The sequence below is a fragment of the Stylophora pistillata genome, chromosome 5 (assembly GCF_964205215.1).
Source record: "Stylophora pistillata chromosome 5, jaStyPist1.2, whole genome shotgun sequence".
In the NCBI taxonomy this organism is placed as follows: domain Eukaryota; kingdom Metazoa; phylum Cnidaria; class Anthozoa; order Scleractinia; family Pocilloporidae; genus Stylophora; species Stylophora pistillata.
Genome location: NC_142523.1, coordinates 9040019 through 9060149, shown reverse-complemented (window position 1 = coordinate 9060149; position 20131 = coordinate 9040019). Strand labels below are relative to the sequence as shown.

Sequence of the window (20131 nt, the reverse complement as noted above, 5' to 3'; positions counted from 1 at the left end):
GTCGAAACGTCAGTCACTGCCACCGACAACAGTCCTTCTCAGGACTACACTCACCCGGACGATCAGACTACACCTTCACATGTTACCCCCGGGTTCAAACCATTTACTGCATACACCAGTTAATTACACGAGACAGTGGCCAACTCGAAAGCTATGCTACTTTGGTCACTGTGCACATTTTACTTTTGATTATTGATGTAATTTACTGTTTCTTATATATTATGACTTTTATAATCTGTAGTAACCTCTTGAAATAGTGCGAATAAAGACTTTGTTGTTGTTGTTGTTGTTGTTGTTGTTGTTGTAGCAAGAGATAAAAACAAGTTGAGTTGGGAGCAACGTGAGCGGTGTTGTTACGAATGAAAATTATTTAAATATCGAATCAACCGAATACAGTTGTCGTCCGGCAACGACACTGTGATTGGTTGATTCTTGGTCAACGTGCCCCTGATCAAATACATATATCTTATTAACCAAGCGCGAGGGCTGAACTGGAAGAATAAAGGCCCGAGGTTTTGACAGTACGGACTGAGCGTAGCGAGGTCCGTACAAAAAAGACCGAGGGCCGATATTCTTCCAGTAAGGTCCCGTGCAAACTTGGTTAATAAGAGATTTATCATACGACTGAAGATCAAAGGGAGACAAGTGCGGTATCATTCGGGACCATTCGAGACAGTGCCTGGTCCAATACTGAGAGACTATTGACCGGCAATAGAGCCTTTTGAGTGGTTGATTTTAGTTATCGGCCCTCTGACTGCCCGAGTCGTGTAATAAAAATGTATCCCGACCGGGATACAATTTGTATTTGTATGTTTTTGCCATTTGGGAAAGTCTAAATATATAACATAACAATTATGTATGGTCCCTCGGGAAACTAGTTAGTTTTTTCACCTAGCTGACTGTTTCCCTGTTTCCCTAGTTTTGTATACCTAAGTAACTGTTTCTCTCGGGACAATACAGTAAGTGTGTAATGTAGGCCTTTTTATGCAGGCGCCGATATTAAGTAGTGTCCCAAAGCAGTTCTCTCAACAGTTCCTGGAAAACTGCTTCCTAAATCCTTAAAAGAATTGCTTTTGCTTCAGCATCAAAGCATTTCCATCAGAGTCGAAATCAGTTGTTCGAGATTCATGAAAAATTTAGTGAAAAAAATCTTAGGGCGAATTTTAAGTATAGTATATGAACTATTGGAGCCGAGGTATTAGATTCGCTGATAAAAAGGTCGGAGCTCTTAACCGTGTAGAGATCGCTTAATCCTATCATTCGCAAGATCTCATTTGTAATTCTCTTTACTATCTGCCATACAATTCTTACGATGTCAGTTGAGAGAATTTGGCATTGAATCAACTAGTAGTCCCATAAATTCCTATTATGTGTCTGCTTGATAGTGTATTGATTTTGTATGGAGAAATTCAATCTTGATCACTCATGAGAGTTAAATGTTTAAAAAGCCCTTTACTCTAATTAGCAAGCACAGAAAGAGAAATATTTAACCTTTAATATTAACGTAAAGTGAAACCACAGAATCCAATCAGGTGAACGCTTAATTAAGGAACTCTTAGAAAAAAAGTTACCCAGGGTTTAAATCTCGGGTCATGATTTCTTACTTTTACAATGTTATGAAGTGTAAACGATATTTCGTGCGAGTAACGGAATTACAGAAACTGCACACCCACCCTTCCCAGCAACAGTCGACTCGTAACAAGTAAGGGTGACTGTAAGGTTCATTGGGGGGGGGGGGGGGAGGGGTAACCTCGAAGTTGCTCACATTGAACCAAACAGATGCGAGATTTAAGGCCCGTTTAAACGGTTTTAACATTTCACTAACATTCCTTCCACAGATGTTGAACGGACGTTGAGCAAATATTGAACGCAAAAACAAATTTGTGCGGTGACCTTTCAGAGGCCCTTAAAAGTTCTTCAAATGGTTTTATAAAGGAAAAGTTGAGTCGATGTTGAATGAAAGTTTGAACCGATTTAAACTTGATTCAACGCGCTTTTAACAAGGTTTTAACACTTTTTACGTTTTCAACAATGTTGGACGACCTGTTCAAACGCACCGAACATTTGGTTCAACAAAGTGTTAAGTACATGTCGAGGCAGATGTTGAAACCATGCATTTAACGGACCTTTACAGATGAATTAGACCAAATTGAAACTATCGTTACATACTTATACTTTAAGAAACACCTAATTGTGAATTTATAGTCACAAAATTTAGTTTTTGAGGGGGTTCCGACAGAGTATAAAGGGAGGGCTATATAAAATTGACTTCCAGTTACTCGCTGATGTGGGGAGTGGGGATCATAAGAATATTGTAAAGCTTTATGGGGGGATAAGGTAAATTTGATTGTGATACAATACGGTCATTTTCACATTCCCACACAGATCAACGATAGGAAAATTAAGGAAGCTTTTATGTCTCTGCATTTCATACAACAAAGATCGAGGCCGCGCGAGACAACATGCCGCTTGAGCGACCTGGTACTGGCTCGGCCGATCCCAGCAATCATTTGGACGCAGTATTAGCCAAGTCGAGTAATTACTGGCAACTCATTACCATTAATTAATTTAATGGAATCGACATTCTTCAAATGACATCAGATCAATACGATCTACATTTCCAAGAATGTTCAAATTCAAATTAAAAAAAAAATTCCGAAAAAAACTTTTAAAATATTTTAATGTAAGAAAAAGCTTTCAAGAGCAATTTAAGTCGTCACATATAACAGTGGTTCATCGATCTTTTCTTCCTTTCCGCGCATCAGTGATCATACCGAGGCCATTATCATCAATATCTTATCTGCAAAATTGTCGTGAAAAACAACAAATAACAGCCGGCACTAGTCTGCAGAAATCGTTTCTGAATTTTATTTATCATATCCAGTAACTATCGAGTACTAATTTGAAATTTCTTCTATAAAGTAGCCCTTGTGAGATGTTGTTTGTAATTTGTTTACTTGACCCAGCAGAGCATGTAACTTGCATCCGTAATGATGAATAAAGTAACTGTATGTATATATACATCTAACCACTATTCCAGTTACCAATTTACAGTAGTATCCTCGTAATTCGGGGAGACGTAAAAGGATTCGGGTTAGCGAAGGTTCGAGGTATCGGGACTGGAGTTGAATTGCGATTGTTCTATCATAATTAATAACGAATCATGTATACACTTCTTGAACGATCGAGAGTCGTTTCGCACATTTAGTTTGTTCCGTATTAGAACGTTTACTTTAGAAGGTTTAGCTAAATGTGTCACGTTTTCATAAATGTTACCACGTTCTTATCGATCACGAGTAAAGGTTGGGACGTGTCAATCAGCTCTGTTCAGACACCTACCTAAAGTTAACGTAGCTCCATTTTCTGCCTTTAAAAGCACACAACACACAACCCACAATTCCTCTATTCGCTCCGACGAAGGGCTAACGCTCGAAACGTCAGCTTTAGTAATCGTTACGGTGGCCAATTTACCATTTCAACTTTGTTGATATATCCAAATTATTTTATTACCTAAAGTTAGAGCTATTAGGGTAAATTTGAGCCAAGGGAAAGTATCATCAGTTTGAGTCAACCGAGTTCAAATCGACTATTGAATTTAATGATACAAAGTATGCCAAAATTGTCCGAGCGTTCCATTCAAATCCTTGAGAAAAAATAAGAATCGACGAAACTTACCGGATCACAGGTTTTGGGAACTGACGAGTTGAACTCCCAAAATCTCAATTAACAGAAGAAAAGTAGTTGAATTCCGCAATCTTCCGTAGAATCGCGAAGATAAACCAAATATTTCAAAATCAGCGAAGCGTGTTCATCTCGTGATGTTCATTACAATGCCTCTATTATTATGACTTTAAGTAATTATCAGGAGATGGTTAATACAATAGATTGCTTTCACTCACGCGATAAGAGCCATGCAAATTTATCGGAACACAAGAGAAATTTATATCAGAAAAGAGTTCAAATCCCAGAGCGCCGTCCTGGTTCACTAAGTGGGAGTTAGGGGTAGGACATTTCCTCTGCCCGCTTACTTTTACGGGTATCTAGCTATGTGAGGGTGGGTTAATCTTGTACCCAGATGCTATGGTGTAAATTTAATATAAAAGGTCTGTGTACGATATACTATGTTAATCCTCGTACCCAGACCATTCATGGCCAAGAGGTTACAGTCACACAGTGGGATCTGGGTACCAGATTAAGATAGGGATAACATGTGGCCACCGCTGCAGCAAAACAAAGACAGATTTGAAAATGCCCAATAATTCAACAGACAGTTTACTTTCTCATCAAACGTATATGAGAATGATCCTTCGCAGTAAAGCACTATTTGAGCAATAGTGAAAATCAGACCTGAAAAAAATTTCAGGCCTGTACGGGACTCGAACCACTGACCTCTGCGATACTAGTGCAGCGCTCTACCAATTGAGCTAACAAGCCAACTGGGAGCAGGCCATCAAATTAATTCGATATAAACCCGTGGATGATAAATCAAACAACAACAAACATATGAAACATATGTGTGAACTGCGGTTATAAGACGTATATGAGAATGATCCTTCGCAGTAAAGCACTATTTGAGCAATAGTGAAAATCAGACCTGAAAAAAATTTCAGGCCTGTACGGGACTCGAACCACTGACCTCTGCGATACTAGTGCAGCGCTCTACCAATTGAGCTAACAAGCCAACTGGGAGCAGGCCATCAAATTAATTCGATATAAACCCGTGGATGATAAATCAAACAACAACAAACATATGAAACATATGTGTGAACTGCGGTTATAAGACGTATATGAGAATGATCCTTCGCAGTAAAGCACTATTTGAGCAATAGTGAAAATCAGACCTGAAAAAAATTTCAGGCCTGTACGGGACTCGAACCACTGACCTCTGCGATACTAGTGCAGCGCTCTACCAATTGAGCTAACAAGCCAACTGGGAGCAGGCCTGCTCCCAGTTGGCTTGTTAGCTCAATTGGTAGAGCGCTGCACTAGTATCGCAGAGGTCAGTGGTTCGAGTCCCGTACAGGCCTGAAATTTTTTTCAGGTCTGATTTTCACTATTGCTCAAATAGTGCTTTACTGCGAAGGATCATTCTCATATACGTCTTATAACCGCAGTTCACACATATGTTTCATATGTTTGTTGTTGTTTGATTTATCATCCACGGGTTTATATCGAATTAATTTGATGGCCTGCTCCCAGTTGGCTTGTTAGCTCAATTGGTAGAGCGCTGCACTAGTATCGCAGAGGTCAGTGGTTCGAGTCCCGTACAGGCCTGAAATTTTTTTTTCAGGTCTGATTTTCACTATTGCTCAAATAGTGCTTTACTGCGAAGGATCATTCTCATATACGTCTTATAACCGCAGTTCACACATATGTTTCATATGTTTGTTGTTGTTTCTCATCAAAGTGACTTATTGCGTAATCAGGAAATTTTAGAAATCTACTCGTTTAATGAAATGAATTTATAAAGTTACATTTGTTTAATGCTATTCTTCGAGAAAACTCAGAAGAGGAATTTGTTATGTCCAAGAGATTATAAACCTGAATAATCTCTTGTTAAATATGCCTTAAACTGAATCACCATCTTTGCAAGAAAGACCGAAAGTTGGAAAGCTGTTCATTTGTTGCTTTATGAACTTCAAATCTTCCAATTACTTTTCTAACTATTTAACCACTGAAATTATTTTATGATGAGAACGCCCAGCAAACATTCACACGCGGGAGAATTATGCTAATTTTTGCCCTCGCACCCTTTTGTTCCACCACTGTGGCAAATTTTGCATCGAAATATCTTAAGGAATATAAAAAAAGAAAAAAGAAAAGAAAAGAAAGCTCTTGGAAATAAATCCCCGAATTGATAAACGACAGAGTATGGTAACATTATTGTCCGAAGAGAAATATTTTTTCCTTCTTTTTTTGTTTTCTTTTTTGAAGAGGGGGGTGAGTGCTTTTTAAGGAATGGTCATTATTTGTCGCCTACAAGAATGGGGGGGGGGGGGAGAGGGAGGTTGAAGGATGTTGTTTGTATTACAGTAAAACTTACCTAAGGTCTTGCTAGGGTTCTATGATATTCTTATGGTTCAAATTTTCTGAATTTCTGATTTTCTAAACCTTCCTCCCATCCTCTAAATCCTTTATATCTCAAAACTAGGATTACGGCTAACCAGGCTGGCTCGTTTGACTTGGAATCACAAAGTTGATTACAAACGCGCCAAGATCTCGGTAAAATCGAGCCAGCCCGACTTATGTAACAAGGCCCTCTGTTAGTGTGTTAGTAATTAAAATGTGTCGATTTGTCGTAGTCTGCTGCTAGGTGAATAAAATATATCAGATCTTCAAAAAGTGCTCATAAAATTGGATTAAATCAACACAGTTACGTCAAACTCATTTGTAATTAAACTCACTTGTAATTGACATATCCTCTGTGAGAAGACAGTGTTTTATATCCTTGTGTACATATAAAACAAAGTTACTAAGACAATGTCAGAACTGCAAGTAGATTAATCAACTATTTATACCAACCTTTGATGTATATTGTATTGAGAACTTGAATGTTAATATTTAGTTGAAAGTTGAAGTAGCTTTTCTGCGAGCTTATTCTATGCGCTGGTGTTCTCTGCATTTGATGTTCTGAAAATATGTTTTAAAATTGTCTTCGCTTTTAAATAGGTATTTGGTACCTATGGAATATACAGAACACTCCTTGTCCGTTGGCGGATCCGAGTTTAATAATATTTTTTCCGAGTGAGAAGAGGGAACAATTAAGAAATAATGTGTGATATGCTGGTGAAGGTCTCTTTAATAAAAGCGAAAGTCTCTGCCTAATTTATCCTAACATACAACTTTTTAATGAAATATCGATTTTTTTTTTTTTTGCATTCTACGATATATTTAGCGTTAATCTTCAATCAGAACCATATGTCCCTGAAACAACTTTCCCATTGCGGACTAGGGATATAAAATTATAACATCTTTTCAAAGGTTCTTTTATCAAAATCATAGCCGCAGTTTTATCATTGCTACAAGGTTTTGTTCCTTTAATATTAGGGAGCTTAAGCAACCACGACGAAAGGGACGACGACGACGTCAAGTAATCGCGGAGGGTCTGGAACGAGGACGTCGTTTTTAGCGGGAAAATGAAACTTAAGCAGTGAAGTTGCTGAAGGACGACGACGTCTGAAATCTTGTTTATTCTCGCTTCGTCGGTTTAAGAAATGACATCGTTCATAGACGTCCAAAACCTTCTTCTTCTCACTCATGGATCAAATTTCCACATATATATCGAAAGTTCGAGAGTAGGTTATTCAATTCTTGAACATCAACAGTCCAAGGAATTATTAAGCTTTAGCTTTATTTACAATAATTTACGCATCGCAAAAGTTTAAAATATTAAATTTTACGCAAGTTGTTTGAGATTTAAATTCAGTTCTAAGTGTTGCTGATATAAACAAACCTATTTTGCACAAGGTTTGTCTGATTTTCAACATGCTTTAGCCTGATATGTTCTACCTTTGATGCTCCTTCCTTTGGCGAGCAAACGACGTAAGTCTGTCAATTTAATCAATGCTAGCTACCGATCGGCACAGATAACAGCCGTAGCGCTTCACCCAAGAATACTATTTTTTCCCGTGTGATTTTGTCGGAATAATTTTTATGGCTGTAAATCTATATCAAACATTTTGAAAATAGATTCAGAAAACCTGACAGGTATTCAAGCTCATGTTAACACACCGATCTGAAGAATTCTTTGTTGTTTAAAGCGTCTCGATTGAAGAACAGCAACAGGCAAAATTTTTAAGTAGCAATAATCCGGCAGTTCCATACACAGCTTTTGACCGAACGCAGAGGTGTATTACACTGCCATTTAAAACTTTCCATTCAATAAAAATAATAAAAAGCACTCTTTCATAAAATATACTCAAATAAATTTCAACCTTACGTGGTCGCTTTCGCCGCTTGACTTGACATCTGTTGTGCGGAGGAAAGAATATGAGTTGGTGGGTTTTCGAATTTTATTTGTTTAGAAAACTGAACAGGGCGGCTTAAATCAAACGAAGAAGCGAATACAAACTCCAACCGGCCATAGACTGTCTAAAAACTGACAATAAACCCGCACCTTTTGATGAGAAAAACTGCTTTGAAGTTCGGAAGTTCACGACGACGTGAAACAGGTCCCTCTCAAGTCGTCGACGACAAGACGACGACGGAATTCTTGGTTCGCGCTTGCGCAGTGACGTTCTTGCAACTTCCGGTCGTCGTCCTCCGTTCGTCGTCGTGGTTGCTTAAGCTCCCTAATAGTAATCTCTGTACCATGATGAGCATAATCAAGAAAAACTCCTGTAAAACTCATTTATGCCTCTTGCTCGCTTGCCAATAACCAAGTGTTGTACACTGTGCATTGCTAGGGATGAGCACGGTTTACTGGGAGAATTAAACGGACAACCTTTATTTGCCGTAACTTGGCCACTCATATGAGTGGCCGTTTATTTTTAATACCAAATCGAATTACAGTGAAACCGGAAATAAAAACCTAATCCCAGCAAAGGTGAGGGCAAACACCCATCGAATGAGGACTCAACGCACCTATGAGAATGCTCGAAAACAATGGGCGGGTTAATAGGGTGGGGAATGTTTGCCCTGCACCGAAGCTTAACTAAAAGAGGCCCGATATCAAATATTCGGATATTTAAGTATCTGCTAATATAATTCCCGGATGTAACCCATCCGGGATAATGATAAGTCGCGGCGCAGGCTGCATAAATTAATTTATTCCCTTTGGTAATAAATGTCTTAAAAAGTAAATAGAAAAGAAACAAACGAAAAAATCACGAGTATAAAAAATAGCAAACAAAACTTAAAGAACAAATCGAAAAGCAAAAAGGCCAATCCACAAGATAATTCCCGCAAGATGTTTAAGCTGCACAGTAACCTGGACACGCTATAAAATCATAAACTAACCTGAATTAAAGCATCTTTCTCTATGAACTCGATTTCATAAACTTGTTCATGATCAATAACGTACCATGCTTCTCTACCAGTTAGCTTTGTTTTCCCTCGAGTCCTGATGTTTCCCGAGAAGAAGTCGAGGGAAAAATCAGGACTGTTGGGGAAACAAAATTAACTGTTTCCCTCGGGACCATACATTAAGTGTATAATCAGTAGGCCTGTTTATACAGGCGCTGATATGAAGTAGTGTTCCAAAGCAGTTCTCTCGACAGTTCCAGGAAAACTGCTTCCTAAATCCTTAAAAGAATTACTTTTGCTTCAGCACAAAAGCCTTTCCATCAGATTTGAAATCAGTCGTTCCAGATTCCTGAAAACTTTAGTGATAAAGAGGCTTGGGGCGAATTTTCCATGAGCATATGAACTATTGGAGCCGAAATATAAGGTTCGTTGATGAAAAGTTCGGCGCTCTTAACCATGTAGAGATCACTTAATCCTTTCATTCCCAAGATCTCATTAGCAATTCTCTTTACTCTCTGCTGCACAATTCTTACGACGTCAGTTGGGAGAATTTGATATTGGATCAACTAATAGTCCCCTAAATGACTATAACGTGTGTGCTTGATAGTGTATTGGTATGGTAGGGAGAAATTCTGTCTTGATCACTCATGGGAGTTAAATAATTAAGAAGCCCTTTACTCTAACTGACAAGGACAGAAACAGAAAAATTTTACCTTAAATATCCACGAAAAGTGAGACCGCAAAATACAACCAGGTGATCAGCATATACCACAGGTGAAATAAAAACCAGCGAGGTTGTACGCTTGACAAGAAATTCCTAGAAAGAAATGACCCAGGGTTTCAGATTTCGGGTCAAGATTTCTTACTTTTACAATGTTATGAGGAATAAACAACAGTGCACACGAGTGACGGACTGTAGGAAATTGCCAGCGACCAACCGCTGACAAGGGGTCGGGCATTGAGCATGAAGCATTGAGTCCTTAATCTGGTTTTAAACTTTTAATTGTCTTATTGACACTTCTCTAAAGCACTGAACACTACGTAGTTTAACAGTGCAAGATAGCCCTATATTTTTACCAAGGAAATTACTGGAACTACCATTTGACTCAATGACGTCACAATATCGACATCGAAGAAAAACGTCCAATATCTTACACGGTAACGTATCGATTCGGAAAATCCGTATCGGCCTATCCTAAATGCCGTGTATTGAGGCAAAACAACTAAGACGCAAAGCAAGCCAGTGAAGTGATATGGTAGCTCGAACGATAAATTAAACATTTTAAAAACTATTTGCAACTTACAAATAACGCAACACAAGTTGAGAGGTCAAAAAAATATTCTCTAGGTGGAAGTAATTTCCGAAGACCAACCGACCTGTAAAAATAACTAGTATGCTATCATAAAGAACATTCTTGCTTAGGTTCAACGATATTGTCAAGAAAGCGCTAAAGAATTTATTTAGGGATATGTAAATAATTATTTTATTCTCTGAGGATCAATGTAGTGGGTGATATTTGTATCTGTTACAAAACTTGTATTCTTCACTTGTGTAATGTGTTGTGTAATTAACCTTTATTGTATATATCAAATTGTTTTCTTCATTCTTTTCTGGCACCTTGCGTCCACATGTATTTAAGAATTCGGGTGGTTACGGTGGTGTTTTAGCTTAGTAATTACTGGAAACTCATTACGACTGATTCATTTAATGCATCAGCATTCTTCAATTGACGTCAATCCAATACGATTTATATCTCCTAGAATGTTCAAATTCAAATTTGAAAAAAATCCAAACAAAAGTTTAAAATATTCTAAGGTAAGAAAAAGCTTTTAAGAGAAATTGAAGTCGTCACATAAAACACAATGGTTCATCGTTCGTTTCTTCCGTTTCCGCATCAGTGATTATAGCGACGCCGTTATCATCAATATCTAATTTGCGAAATTGTCTTGAAAAACAGCAAGTAATAACCGATACTGGCGAGAAACCTTTCTCTCACAAAAAGATAACGTCACATATTAAGGTCATGTTTAGACGCAAAATATATACCGAGACTTTCACTCAACAAAACGAGCACTGTGATTGGTTCATTCTTGGTCAAAGGGCCTCTGACCAAACACAAATGTTTCCCGACCGAGATACAAAAGTACAGTTGTTGCTCGCGCGCCGAATACAACAGCATGTTTTTGTCATATGATTTTATAAGGGAAAGTCTAAATATGTAACAAAGCAGTTAATGTATCGTCTGTTGGAAAACTAGTTAGTTTTGTTTTCCCTCGAGTCTTGATGTTTCCCGAGATGAAGTCGAGGGAAACATCAGGACTCTCGGGGAAACAAAGCTACCTGTTTCCCTGGGGACCATACATTAAGTGTATAATGTAGGCCTGTTTATACTGGCGCCGATGTTAAGTAGTGTCCCAAAGCAGTTCTCTCAACGATTCCAGGAAAACTGCTTTCTAAATCCTTAAAAGAATTGCTTTTGCTTCAGCGCAAAAGCCTTTCCATCAGAGTCCAAATCAGTCGTTCGAGAGTCGTGAAAAGTTTAGTGAAAAAGAGGCCTGGGGCGAATTTTCAGTACAGCATAAGAACTAATGAAGAAGCTGTTCTTAACCGTGTAGATATCTGTTAATCCTTTCATTCCGAAGATCTCATTAGCAGGGAGAATTTGTCATTGAATCAACTAATAGTCCCCTAAATGACCGTAAGGTGTCTGCCTGATAGCGTATTGATATTGTAGGGAAGAATTCTGTCTTTGTCACTCATGGGAGTTAAATGGTTAAAAAGCCCTTCACTCTAATTGACAAGCACAGAAACAGAAAAATTTTACCTTAAATATCCACGAAAAGTGAAACCGCGAAATCCAACCAGGTGATCAGCATCTAACACAGCTGAAATAAAAACCAGCGAGGTTGAACGCTTGAAAAGAAATTCCTAGAAAGAAATGACCCAAGTTGCTAATAAGTACCTATTAAGTAGCTAATAGTCTTTAACTAGATCGCATTTTACTGACTCCTTGAAGTTTAAGATTGATAAGGTTTTCAAATTTTTACTTATCGAGTTCCATACTTTGGGGCTCTTAAACCTTAAATTAAATATTCCATAATTTTTACTTACTTTAGGTATAGCCGGTAGGACAAATTCGAGGCACTTCTAGTTTTGTAGTTATGTTTTTTATTTACTTGAGTGAAAAATGTATCAAACACAGATGGTAGGCGTCTATTGTAAAATTTATACATAAAGGCTGCAGTATTAACGAAGACAAGGTCAGGCAGTTTAACAATATTTAAGGGCTTAAATATTGGACTAGAATTAATGCTCATGGAAATTACAGAAAGTTATCACTCTCATTGCTCTCTTTTGTAAGATAAACAAAGTGGACAAAGGACATGTTATTTGGCACGTTTATCGATTATCCTATGATTTCCAGAACATTCTTGATTAGTCCTTTGGGAAAGTTCTAGTGGTTTCGACATGAGTAGGTGACGTCTATTTATAGAAACTCGAGTTGTTTACCGTAAATTCTGGAAAATTCTATGATGTAATGTTACTAAAAATAGTCGTGTTGTAAATCTGTAGAATCTTCTAGAAAGATTGTAAGGAACTATATAGGAAGGTGCAGTAGGTTGTTGCGTTTAGAGGAAAAAGAAGAGAAAAAGATAAAGGAAATAAAGGAGTTAGTGAAAACAATTCATTTTAAGGTTTATCACGAAACCACAAAGGCTGGGTAGTCGAAGAATATTAGTGTTACCCCACGAGATTAAACAATGGATTAAAAAGGGATATATTAATTAAAGCATAATATAGTTTAATCAAAATGTCTAAATTCACATAAATAACGAATTTAACAAAATGTCTAAATCACATAATAACGAAGTTTAGAAAGAATCCCAATATTTCGCTTGATCTTAAAGCAATATAGCTTACTTGACTTTTCCATGATAAATGAGAATCAATTACAATACCTAGGTATTTTATTGATGACTCTTGGTTTAAGTTCATTCCATTTAAAGACGGAGGTTGACATGAAAGGGTAACTTTGTTTGTGGAGGGTGAAAGGTGATAAAATTTGACTTGTCAATATTAAGTGAAAGTTTGTTAGCACTTAACCAAGTATGAATATTTACTAGTTCATTATTTACTTTGGATTCAAGGATCTTAAGATAGTTATGTTTATAAAATAGATTGGTATCATCTGCAAATACAAGAAAATCTAGAATTTCAGAGCAGTTACTAAAATCACTGATATAGATAAGAAATAGCGAGGGTCGCAGAACTGAACCTTGAGGAACACCACAAGAGACAGATTACAGTTCAGACTTAGTTTGCCCCAAGAAAACATATTGATATCTGTTGGCAAGATGAGAGATGAACCAGTCTTTGGTTACTCCACAAATGCCATATAGTAGTCTAGTTTTTCAATCAAGATATTATGATTTATAGTATCAAAGGCTTTTACCGAAATCCAAGAATATACCACAAGAAAATTCCTGGCAGTCAATTGCATGACAAATCAGTGATACTTATATAATAGCATGATCAGTTGAGTGATTTGCTCAGAAGCCAAACTGCTCGCAATAAATTAATTTATTCTTGTCCAAGAAATCTAATATTCTCTTGTGCATTTGCTTTACTAGCAGTTTATTGAATATTGAGAGAGTAGAAATGGGATGATAATTATTTAATCTTGTTTGCTCACCGTTTCTGAAAACAGGGGTAACTTTAGCTATTTTAAATAGATCTGGGACAATTCCAGTGGAATATGAGACATTAAATATAATTTCTAGAAGTGTAGATATAACTTGTTTGGTAATTTTTAAAATGGCAACTGGTATGCTGTAAGGTCCTGTAAACTTATTGAAATTTAGCCTAGTAATTTCATTTTCAATTTTAACTGTTGGTGTGGGAAACAGAAAGAAACTGTCACTGGGTGGAACTGCAAGATACTGAAGAGGCGATTTGTTTACAGTAGGAATCTTCTTTGTCAGATTACCTCCAATATTAGAAAAAAAACTGTTAAAAGCGTCTGTCAATTAGACTTTGAAGCATTAATTTCAATATCTTCAACAAGTAATTTAGTTGGAGTAGAGCCAGATCTGGATTTAAGATTAATAAGTTGTCTTATCCCCTTCCAGACTTTCTTAGAATCAGTCATATTAGTATAGAAATAGTAATTATAATAATATTTTTTAGATAATTTTCATAGGTGATTAATTTTATTTCTCAGTACAGAGTTTGAATTTAGTGTGATAATAAGCAGACTTATACATAGTTGAAATGTATTTTTTAAAAAGTTTGTTATTTATATTGATTGAGACCCTTTAAAAGCGTCTAAAGCAGGGGTTATCCATGGCTTAGATTTCATTCTCAATTCACGTTTAGAGAGTTGTATAAGAGGGATATGAACATCAACTATATCAGAGATGCTTGTGTAGAAAGAATTAAATATATTATTAGGATCGGGATTAGCAGTGGCATGCAGCACACCTTCTCAATCAACTGAATGGATGTCTTGAATTATAGCAGATTTATCAAAATTAGAATAGTCTCTTTTGTAGGTCTTAACCTAGTTAGGCAAAGAAGTTAACTTTTGGATAATAAGGAAACTAGATAAATGATCAGTAATATCATAAATAATATTCCCACTTAAGGCGAGGTGTTTCCAAGAATTAAAGAAAATGTTGTCAATTAAAGTTTGGAGTGGTCAATGATTCGAGTAGGTTGTGAAATATGTGGTTGATATTTGAAGGACGCCAAAGTATTTAAGAACTTATCCGTATCAGAGGGTGAATCTAGTTTAAGCAGGTCAAGATTAAAGTCTCCTAAGATGATGCAGAATTTATTTTCCCTATCAATCTTTTCAATAGTAGAGTTAAGAAAATCCATAAAGTTTTGCATGTTACCATGTGGATGCCAGTAAATCACACCACATTAGCATGTTACATGGAGATCCATTTTGCATTTCTACCCAAAGTGTCTCAAAATCATTAGTTGAAAATGTAAGATCAGGTCTGGTTGTGAATAATTGATCCTTCCTAAAATAAGCCAACTCCTCCAGCATTTGAAAGACTGGGTAACTGAAAGCAAAATGAATATCCTGGTATTTCAATATTGTATAAGAGACTTTGGTCAACTTTAAGCTTATAATCTCTGTGAGACCTACAATTGAAAAAGGCAAATATAAATCAGAAAGCATATGTTGTAAATTGTCAAGTTATAGAGTAATTTACTAGGATGACAATTGAGTTTTCTAAAAACTCTTAAAGAGAAGAAAAGTTTGTAAGAGCAATTTAACTCGTCGCATATAACACAGTGGTTCAATGTTCCTTTCTTCGATTTCTGCATCACTGACCCTATCAAGGCCATAATCAGCGATGGATAATCTGTGAAGAATGTTTTGAGAACCAACAGATATAATAGTTGGCCTCAAACTACATGAATAATTTTTTAATCCGATTTATCATATTTGATAATTATGTATCAGGCGGTAATTTGATATTTCTTTTTATAAATTTGCACTGGTGAGATCTTGTTTACAATTTCTTTGCTCGAATCAGCATAGCATGTAACTTACATCAGTAATGATGAATCAATTAAATAACCGCGGGATTTCATACACATATGTCTACCTACTGTTCCAGTTACCAATCTGCAGTAGAGCTGTGGTAATTCGAGCTCCCAAAAGAAACGAAAAAACGGTTCAAGCTAGAGGAGGTCCGAGTTATCTTTACTCGTGTTGAAATTCCAATCATTCTTTTCATAATTTATGAAGAATCATGAATTCGAAAATACGATTCGATCGTGCTCAATTTTCGTACATTAAGTTTGTTGAATAGGAACGTTCAAACTAGATAGTTCATCAAGGTGTGTCCCGTCCACATACAAGTTACTACTTTCATAAAAATCGCGATTACAGGATGGGACGTGTCAATCAGCTATGATCTGACACTTTGACGTTTATCGAACGACGTTATCAGGGTAAATTTGAGCCAAGGAAAAGTAAAATTTGTTGCGTTAACCGACTTCAAATCCAAGGGAAGTCGGATCCTGTTCGAGTTAACGATAGTGGGGTTCTACCGTGTTGAGGAAGCAATACATAGTTTTTCGACTGAATCGAAAAATGGAATCTTCTATATATTTGCAACGCAGTCAGTTGCAACGAGACAACAGTTAGCATATTTGATTAAAAGCGAAACAACTCGAATTCTACTTTTCTCCAGTCTATTTTTAAGAAAAAATCAGCTTTTGCCCTTTAAATTCACAAGGAACGAGATATGGGATTTTTTGAAAGGATTAATTTGTCAGTTTTAATATTCGAAGTTTGAACAGACAAACATAAAGGACCACTTTTAAACAATGGAAAGTATTTTTCCAAAATCGTCCTAGCGTTCTTTCGTGTTTTTTTTTTAGACCTTATAAAAATTAATGGAACTTACCGCTTTAGAAGTTTAGGACCCTGACGAATCGAGCTTCCAAATTCTCAGTAAACAGAAGAAACGTTGTCAAGTTCCGCAATCTTCGGCAGAAACGCGAAGATTAACCTAACGTTATCTAAATCAGCGAGGCGTGTTCATCTCGTGATGTCCATTACAACGCCTCTATTTTTAAAACATTAAGCAATTATCAGATAATAGATCGCTTTCTGACTCACGGGATTGCCAACTATTCCAAATTATTGGAACAAAAGAGAAATTTATATCAGAAAGAGTTGAAATCCCAAAGCGGGGACTCGGTCCACCAAGTGGGATTTAGTGGTAGGACATTTCAGTTCTGCAGGTATCGTACGTGAGTATGTTTGGGTAGTGTTGATCTTGTACCCAGGTCCTTCCTTGTAACTGTAACATGAAAGGTGTTGGGAACGATACTATCTTAATGCTCGTAACAGACCTTTCATGGCTGAGCAGTTGCAGTCACACGGTAGGATCTAAATAATATATGGACACTGCCGGAGCAAGAAAAAGACAGATCTAATAATGTTAAAAAATCGAGCCAAGGTGGTGGCTCCTGTAGTTGTGTATTAGTTGTAGTCTGCTAAACCAGAACAAAAGCACCTGTCCAATAATTTCAATTAACTTCTTGCCTATTTAAGATGTCCTTTACATTACAAAGGCTTTGTAAATAATCACTCAAGCATGTTGTAGCGCGCGAAATATCTGGGTGAATCAAAATTAGAGAAGAATTTTTCCTTTTTCTAAATGGGCTAAGTTTACCTAAGGCTAGGTGAATAAAATGTATCGTATCTTCAAAAAGGCTTATAAAGCTGGATTAAACAGACGCAGAAGAACACATGAGCAACAAAACTGGTTGGACAAATTGATCGATAATAAAAATAGCGGACTTTGCACGCTGAACTGTACATATAACAGAAAATAGTGGATTGGTTACAGTCTACTAAACCAGAACAAAAGCCCAATTGATTCAACTTCTATACCTTTAAAAATGCGCATTGTTCTTACACTGCTAACACAACTATAAATCGATACTAAACGCACTTATCAATAAAAATGGCGGGTTGTGCACAGAATAAATAATTGTTGATTAGTTGTTATCTGCAAAACTATAACATAAGCAGGACCATAATCAAATACTTTACTTTTCATGCAAACGTTTTTGTCAAAAAATTTCTAAAAGTCCAACAAAAAAGGCCTGCTCAGTCTTCACCTCGACTTTGGTAAGAAAATACCCCGCGTTTGATCTTGTAGTGGTACAGTTATTCTATACAAAAGATGAACGGCTTCGTCTTTGCCTTGGTTCTTCTTGTTAGCGTTTCTTCGGCCGCCAGAGTGCCATTTCTGCATGCAACTGAAGGTATGAATATCTGATTTCAAGGTAGAAAATAGGTAGATCTCAGATCAATTCGTCACCCAGCGTGCATTGTCGGCCGAGTTGGCGCCTTGTGGTCGTTAGACTTATAGTCTGAAAAAAGTGAAGCAGTCCTAAATATTTAGGCATGGTCTGAGGGTTTTCAACAAATATTCTCGGATAATCTTAAAATCCCAAAAAAGAGCAAGTGAATCTTGCATTTTCACTCATCTTTGTTTTTATTCGGACCGATATTTTGCTTAACATATGCTAAGAATTTTTTGGAGCGCGACAAAATTGGTTGAGGGTAGGGTAGGAATTACAACTACAATCCGTTCTCTTAGCTTAAATTTTGAAGGAGAAGTTTAATGTTTTGGAAATAATGCTAACAATTATCAAAGAGTTTAACTCTTACATTTTTTATTGTTGTTGTTAGTTGAGACGTTTCGCACGCGTGCGCGCGCCCGCAGATCGCCGGGACTTGTGCGCCTTTTTTTCTGTACAGGATTAGGCACACAAAAAAATTTCCTAATCGTGTATTACACTCTTCATCTCTTCATATATTGCGCAGTTACCAGACCTGCATAAATGTTTTGAGATGGAAATCATCACCCTTTTATGCCACTTTTGACTTCTCGTTTTTCAAGATGAAATAAGAAGCTTTCTGAAGCAAACGGAAAGGGATATCTCAGGTAAATCATTGCGTTGATGTGAATTGAGCCTATTCTCGTCAATTGAGTATTTTAAGTAGAGCAAAACTCGGAGAAGCAGGAAAACCTCCTTTCAAGGAAAGTTGTGTTCCAAAAGATATACGTATGGATGGTCATTATTAAACGCCTAAGAGGGGTCGGAGAATTTTAGTTGTTTACCCGATTCCCCTTTAAGGCTATGTATATGTATTATTCTTCTGATCCCCTCATGGGCAGATGACTGGCAGTCAATTTTCTATATCCCTCCACCTTGTACACTCCCCTTGTGATCTTCCCCAAAATCCTCCACCCTTGCCCTTCAGGAGATGAGTTAGGACAACCTCCAAAGTAAGTTTAAGCAAGGCGTCGAAGGAGAAGAATGAACTCTGAATTTTAAAAAGACTGCGCATTAACGATCGGAGCCCCCATTTTTAATCGATAGTAACCCTAACTAGTTTCGCTTTGTAAACCCAGCCAGTTTAGAATAAAATAAAAAATTAAAAATTATCCGTATTCTTGAGCTACCAAGATATTACGCGCTAAGAAATCCTAACTAAATTGTCGAGCGAAAAAAGGGATGTCGGGCTACTATTTTTCGGGTTAAGCCGACTGCGATTAATCGACAACTGTTTTTTATGTGTGCACACGGCACTGACTATCAAAACCCCCTTTTTAAATGATTATTTAGTGCCTCTAACCAGTTTTGCTTTCAGTAATAACTTTGTGTCGATTTACGCCAGGTGCAGTTGCCTGTTCGAAGATCTGATATGAATTTAGTATGAAGAAAAAAAGTTTTCAAATTTCAGAACGAAATGAATTTATTTAAAAAATCTAATGGCCATAACTTATTTACTGTCTTGAATGAATGGTTGCGTTCAACTACACACTACCTACTCTGACCTGCCCCCAATTCTTGTCTAAAACCAACCCACAATAAAACTACCGTATCCGTCATGAAGTCTCCACAAATTTAACAACTTCAAAAAACAGTCGCTCGTTCGTGTCTTCTTCATTTCACAGGCGGTATTTTGACGTTTTATGCAGTAACTTTCAAAGACCAGAAACCTGATATGATTGGGCGCGAAATTAATTATTCTGAAACCATGGCGCGCGGCTGAGTGAAAAATATTCATATAGTTTTAACTGGCAAGCTTATACATAGATTTTTTTTTTCAAAGCATCTCAGCGGACCAGAATATCAAACTCTTTAATTGTAACTGGTAAATCACGCGCTTTAACTAGTCCAGCCCTTTGGAATACTAGCAATACGGATCACGATTCGGTATTAAATTCTGTAACCTTTCGTGGTAAAGCGGAACGAAGAAAACTGGCTTTTGAAATATGAATAAGTTATTCATGGGCTTTTTTGGAGATTTAGGGTCTCGCTCCAGCCATTTGTTTGCATTCAGCGTCACCTACTTTGTGTCCATATTTTATCCCTCCCTACCCACCCTCGTTAACGAGCCTGTAAAGCTGAGGGGGTAGAGGAAATGTCACTACCCCTCACAGGAAGGAAACTAATGTGGATCGTGAGTAGTGTTCTCATTACGTCCTAGGGGTTATAATGGTTACCAAAACCACAAAATGCTTTTAAAAATCTTCTCCACCATAATTATCTATCACTTTTTACTTCAAACTTTCAAATTCTGAATAAAGACAGAATCAGGGGACGGATTGTCTT

The 20131-nt window shown here is 37.1% G+C and overlaps 1 long non-coding RNA gene and 1 pseudogene across 2 annotated transcripts in view; both read right to left on the bottom strand.

The window, feature by feature from the left end:
- The window catches only part of LOC148730123 (uncharacterized), a 56820-nt pseudogene that overhangs the window by 11806 nt on the left and 24883 nt on the right, over positions 1 to 20131 (bottom strand). The gene's annotated exons all lie outside the window — the stretch shown is intronic.
- Positions 9378 to 16510, bottom strand: LOC148730125 (uncharacterized). Its single transcript, XR_016000980.1, has 3 exons — positions 16396 to 16510; positions 11790 to 11850; positions 9378 to 9781 (listed from the first exon to the last, which is right to left on the bottom strand). It is a non-coding gene; the product is annotated as an uncharacterized LOC148730125 (long non-coding RNA).